General features: G+C 35.0%; 1 non-coding gene across 1 annotated transcript; it reads right to left on the bottom strand.

Moving 5' to 3' along the window:
- Positions 1-5973: 5973 nt before the first annotated feature.
- LOC121225261 (small nucleolar RNA R71) lies at positions 5974-6080 on the bottom strand. The gene has a single exon (XR_005923154.1). It is a non-coding gene; the product is annotated as a small nucleolar RNA R71 (small nucleolar RNA).
- Positions 6081-6925: the final 845 nt, after the last annotated feature.

Genomic DNA, 6925 nt, shown 5'->3' with positions numbered 1-6925 from the left:
CACTTGACGTCCTGACGTCACATATTGTCGGCTGATGTTGCGACGAGGAAAAATGGTCATCGATACGAGGACCCTGTTTTTAGTAAAAATGAACCATTTAGTACCTATTTCAATGTTTCCAACCAAACCTTTCAAAAGATACTCCTAAATACCATTACAAATTGTCTCAAAATCTACCAAAACATACCATATGAGTTCAAACATACAATTTCAACTTTTTATCAAACATTTTCCACCTATCCATCAATTAAACTTAAACATTTCATTACTATTATAACCTAACAACCAAGTCACGTAATTATCAAACATTACTAATTCTATATCATTTTGAAACATGTTATATCACCTTAGTTTCATACAAATATGTTCATTTTATACTTTAATAGCTTATTGCCTTTACATGAACCAAATCATCTATTCACTAATACATATCTCAAGTTTACCAATCAAACATACCATCTGAACTTCATTCCATGCCATTTTCCTTTACGTATTTTCATTTAACATTTTTTAGAGAAATAATCAACCAACAATAACTTTTACATCCTGTACTATTTCCATATAACTAATATTTACATGAACTTACAATTCAGTCTATTTTGAAATACAAGTGCCGAATTCATTAAGCATATTCAAATATTTACACATATATACAAGTATAAATTCAAATACCATTCATACATAAAATAAAAATAAATTGGTAAGTTCCCTGATCAAAACAACAAAAAATTGAATCTTTAGGGACTAATCGACGATTTTGGCTTTTCCTCGATTACCATCAGTTTGATCCAATTCTTGATCTATTCAATTATTCCATTCAATTAATCAATACCAAACATTTATGCATTATGCTATGACATAAATGAGCCTAAATAATCTCATTATTCGATACCTCCAAAGTTTTACATTTTATTCAATTTAGTCATTGAAATTGAAATAACCATTTCTTTCCATTTTTAGCCTTAGTTTAAAAACCAACTTCAATTACATCATTTGGAGAACCTCTAATATCTATTTATGCCAAAATTTCACAAATGCACAACTAATAATTAAACTTTACAATCTAGTATTTTTTCATGATCTAAGCTTAAAATTTATCAATTTAACATCAATTTATTCAAGAAATCAACAATGAAAACTTTCAAAAACTTTAACAATTTTGTAAACTGGTACATAGACTAGCTAAATCAAGCTTTCATGACCTCAAAAACATACAAAAAATAAGAAAATGACTTGATTTGCTTACCAATTGAAAGAACAAATACTTAATCTTCAAAATGGTTTTTCTTTGTTGATTAGGTTGAGAGATAGAGAAGATGAGTGAAATCCACTAACTTAAGCTTATATAATATGATTAAGTTCCTGTTTACGTAGATTAATTAACTTAATTTTGTTTAATTAGTTTAACTCACCATTAATTAACAACGATGAAATCTCCCATCATCATCCACCAACACATATTCAAAAATGGTTAAATTTCCATTTAGACCTTTGGTTAATTACAATTCAAGTCCCTAAGTCTTTGGCCAATTAAAAAACTATAACGATTGGACTTTTACAATTAAGTCCTTATCCCTAAATAAACTATTAATTCAACAAAATTACTAGACCAAGCTCAAATATATTTCTATACCAACTCTGTAAATATTTATATTTAATATTTTTGGACTCAGTTCACAGAATAGGGTTGTTGTAGTGTCCATTGGAAATCCAGAATATATCATTTCCTGTTGATTTGCTGATTGTTCTATTTGGTGATTTTGATGTAATTCTGGGAATGAACCAGTTAACCGAGCATGGTGTAGTTCTGGATACCATAAAAGGAAGTTTTCTATCCAGAGTCAGAGAGGTGAGATAGTGAAAGTGAGTGGCATCAGACCAACAAGCTCAACTTGTATCATTTCACCAGTTTGAGCTAATAAGCTCCTAAGTCGAGGTTATAAATCATTTCTAGCCTATATTATTAAACTAAACTCGGATGAAAATCAAATAAGCAAGATTCGAACAATATGGGAGTTCCCATATGTATTTCTTGAAGAATTACCAAGATTGCCTCTTGATCGCAAGGTTGAATTTGCAATTGAAGTTTAATCGGGTACAGCTCCTGTGTCAATTGCTCCGTACTGTATGGCGCCAACTGAGTTAAAAAAGCTAAAAATTCAATTACAAGATCTTCGGAACCACGACTTTATATGTCATAGTATATTGTAACACCATATACCCGTCCAGACCACTAGGTTCAGGAAACAAATGTCACAATTTAAATCGTATTACTTAACAGTCTTCCTAGATTGATTTAATTACAACTTAAACAACACCAATTTTTAAACTCAATGTAAGCCAACAACTTTATTCTAAGTTTTTAGATGACAACCTTTTTCAGAATTTAAACTTTAATTTAATTTCTCTATTATACAATTAATAGAATTTTTACAATTATTCTGCCCTACTGGGCCTGTATATTTATAATTAAAACAACCTGGAACTTAACGTTTTGATTAAGTTGCATTCATTTATATCCCGAGGCACAATGTCTAAAGGGTGACCCTCTATATACATGGTATAACTACTACACCATGTAGGTGGACTTGGTGGTGTCTAGCTTGATCCCTCAATGATCCTTGAATCATTCCTTAATCTTTTATTTATAGCAATACAAAAGTAAGCCTAGATAAAATTAGTGAGGTTCTATATAGCAATACTCATAGAAAACTCTTAACTTGATAAGTTAATAAGAATTTATGCAAAGAGGTAAAACTCCTTGAGTGACTTAGGAGATTCCGCAGGTTAGACATGGTGCTGCTGACGCCTTTACGTGTTTTGGACTAACCACTGACAGACATGTCAACTAGTGTAGTCATAATCGTACTATCCCAAACACCATTTTATGGGACTTGACCCCGTTTGGCTTCAACTCAAACATCCATGTTTTCCTTTATGATTCAAAGAGTAACCATATATGTGAATACCTATATTGAAAACCGCCATTAACGGACTATCAGATGACTCGCCATAACTACTGGTCTCTTTCCTTGCTCCCCTTATTCCACACTAAACTCAACTTAAATCTGTTGGTCTATTCCCAAAAATGAATTTCATATGACATATCCTACACATGAATCTCTCCTTAAAGGAAGGCCTATTTACTGATGCCTTTGTTGATGGCCTTGGATATGGAACATGGGTGGTAGATTGGCACCCTTCGTTCTTAGCAGACTTATACCTACTAGATAGTCCCATAGGATTGCCCCATTTTAGTTTATTCTACCAAGATGCTACCAATATCAGATAGTCTTCTTTATAAACTATTTCATTCTTAAATTGTCTTTGGCTAACTTCTACCTCCATTAGTCCCATGTGGGCTACCCCGTGCTAGAAAGTCTTGACGGGCATCTTCTTTCTTTGTAAATGCCTGGCCGACTTTATCGATCATTCAGCTTTGGGCTGATATTTACTTCCATGTGGTCCTTTGGAGGACTACCCACTTTTCTGGCTACCTTTTTATCGATTACCATTTAGAATTTCACATACAATAGCCCATTATGTATTTTCTGAGCCAATGATGGTTTTACATCAACTTAGGTGAACTCTTAATGACAAATACTAGATTTGCTAACACGTTGAAGGAATTTCTCCTTCCTCTCATATATACCTGCGCTAAGACGTTTCTATCAATTCCACTTACCGTTGCAGTTTTGTAGATCCTCTTATTATCTCGTTCGCCCGAGTCCTCAGATGCACCATAATCATTTTATCATGCTACTCATTGTGCAAGTCATACAATGACTTCCCCTTTTATGTTCTGGTGGGCTTCTTGGATCAATGTCCTAGCAGACTTCATATGTTGTCATAGCCCAACTATGGTCTTACACTATATTGATAAACCATAAATTATACATATTTTGACCCCATGTTTAATGCATTTTATGGATGATTTCTCATTAGAATTGGTGAATTCGATGCTCCTAATGCTTCAATTTCATATTTTATACTTTGGAGAGCATAGGAGAGCGAAAGGAACGAGAAACGGGCCAAAAACAAAGAAAATGGGCCAAAGTACGAAATCAACACGGCCTGGACCTCTTCACATGGGCAGACCACACGGCCGTGTCAATCTAGCAGAATGAAGCACGATTCACACGGGTATAGCACATGACCATGCTATTTTAATAGGCTCGAACACGACCTGAAGTAATCGCACACGGGCATGTCACACGAGCGTGTCCCTGTCGAGCCTAAGTTAAGTCCAATTCGGAAAAGGCCACTTTTGAGGGCTTATAGGCATTCCAAAGCCTATAAATACACCCTAGAAGAGGAGAAAAGGGAGAAGGAGAAGAGGGGGTAAGGAATTACTCCAAGGAAGCCGATTGATCCATCTCGGAAGCCAAGATTCATCATCAAGACTGAAGATCTCTCCTCAATTTCCCTTCAGGAGTTTTGGGTTTTCTTTATGTTTTGTATTCTTTATTCTTCTGAGATGTTTTCTTATTTAGTTATGAACTAAAACCCCTAAATACCTAAGGGGAATGAAACCTAAGACGAATCTTGTTATTATTTTCTGAATCGTATGATAAATATTTAACTTGTTTTTAATTATGTGTTCTTAATTCTTGTTTTGATATCCCAGGATATTGATTCAAGACATGCTCTTATTCAGAGGAGGAATAGACCCCCGTCTAAGAGTACTTTTGTCATAATTAAGCAGAGTTGATTGCGCGCCTAGAAATAGGGTGACAAGATTTTTCCAGATTAGGGTGAAACCTAATAAGGGGATCCATAGATAGAGTTAATGCAACCCTAGAGTGTTAATTAGAGAAAAGTCTCGGTTATTCAATCTAGGGATTAGACGTTATTAGTCTTGAATAGGGATAATAACATAACTTAGGGATCTCTACGGAACAAGTTTAATGAATAAATCGTCCGATTCGGAGCCAGAATAACAAGTAAAGTCTAGGTGGAGTTTTCCTTAGGTATTGTCTTTATTCAATCGATTTTCCTAAAAGAAATTCCCCAATTCTTTTCTCTGTGAGTTCTTAGTTTAGATAATTAGTTAATTAAAAAAAAATCTCTTTATTCTTAGGCTAGATAATAAAAAGACAGTCATTACTAGTACTTTTAGTTCCTTTGGGTTCGACAATCCGATCTTGCTAAAACTATACTACTGTTTAATAGGTACACTTGCCTACATCGTGATAATAGTTAGTCTAAGAACGAGTAATTATAAATATTTAAAACCTATCACAAAACCTTGTGACCAAGTTTTTGGCACCGCTGCCGGGGAACTGAAATATTAAGAGCACTCAATTTTTATTACTTTAGCCATTTATCTTTCTTGCAATTTAATTTAATTTTATTATTTATTAACTTCCTTTTTCCTTCTTTTGGCAGGTTTTCACAGTTTATGACTAGAAGAAACCCATCGGGACCATTACTGTTTGACGAAGAAATCGATCACACAGTTCGTAGAAACCAAAGAGAAATAAGGCAAAGCTTAAGATACACGGAGAACGAGCAAGAAGACGATACTCAACCCCCAACCGAAGAGATGGCTGAAAACCAAGGCAATCAGCTACCTTCTGCAATTGTGACTAGTCAAATCCTGCTCCATGTACTATGTATGACTATGCTAAACCTTCTTTAATAGAAACTGAGTCAAGTATAGTTAGACTTGCTATTGCTGCGAATAATTTTGAACTGAAACCTAACACAATTCAGATGATACAACAGGTTGTTCAGTTTGATGGTTTGCATGATGAGGATCCCAACACTCACTTGGCAAATTTTTTGGAGTTTTGCGACACTTTCAAAATTAATGACATTTCTAATGATGCCATTCACCTTCGGTTATTCCCTTTTTCATTGAGAAACAAAGCTAAACAGTGGTTGAGCTCGTTACCATGAGGGTCTATGACTACTTGGGAACAAATGACCGAAAAATTTCTATTAAAATATTTTCTGCTGGCTAAAACGGCTAAGTTACGTAATGATATCTCTTCTTTTGTGCAGATGGACTTAGAAACACTTAACGATGCATGGGAGAGTTACAAGGATCTATTGCGAAGGTACCCTCACCATGGGTTACCTCTATGGCTGCAAGTTCAAACGTTTTACAATGGTGTGAATCCCTCAACAAGACAGATGATTGACGCGGCTGCTGGAGGAACCATCAATAACAAAACACCTGAAGAGGCTTATAAATTCATTGAAGAAATGTCACTGAATAATTATTAGTGGCAAGTCATAAGGACTAAGCCAACAAAAACAACCGGTGTTTATAACGTCGACTCAGTTACTATGCTGTCAAATCAGGTAGAACTTCTCAATAAAAAGATTGATGGTTTACTTGGTTCTACGCAGGTACATCCAGTAATGAGGTGTGTCAAGTGGAGAAGGTGTGCATACAGAATATCAATCCTTCAATCTTACAACCGAAGAGGAACAAGTCGACTTTATGGGTAACAATAACTTTCCATCTCAAAATAACCCATACAGTAATACTTATAATGCAGGTTGGAGGAACCACCCAAATTTCTCTTGGGGTGGTCAAAGGAATCAAAAGCCACAAAATCCTCAGGGTTTTCAACAGCCATCTTATCAACAAGAGAAGAAACCAAAACTTGAAGAGATGCTCTCTAAATTCATCTCGGTATCAGAAACCCATTTCCAAAATACCGACAACATTTAAGAATCAACAAGCATCGATCCAATGGCTCAAAACTCAGATAGGCCAGCTATCCAAACTAATCTCCGAATGGCCACAAGGTAGCTTGCCAAGTAATACTGAACCTAATCCAAGGGAACACCTCAACGCAATAAACACTCAAGATAAGGAAGGATTCATTGTGCCTGAGCTAGATTTGATGCAAGAAACTGTGGTGAGCAAAGGTAAAAGTGAGGTAAATCATAACAAAAATGGTGAATGAAG

The sequence above is a fragment of the Gossypium hirsutum genome, chromosome A03, assembly GCF_007990345.1.
Source record: "Gossypium hirsutum isolate 1008001.06 chromosome A03, Gossypium_hirsutum_v2.1, whole genome shotgun sequence".
NCBI lineage: Eukaryota > Viridiplantae > Streptophyta > Magnoliopsida > Malvales > Malvaceae > Gossypium > Gossypium hirsutum.
The sequence above is the reverse complement of the archived record's forward strand: the minus strand, read 5'-3'. Positions and strand labels throughout refer to the sequence as shown.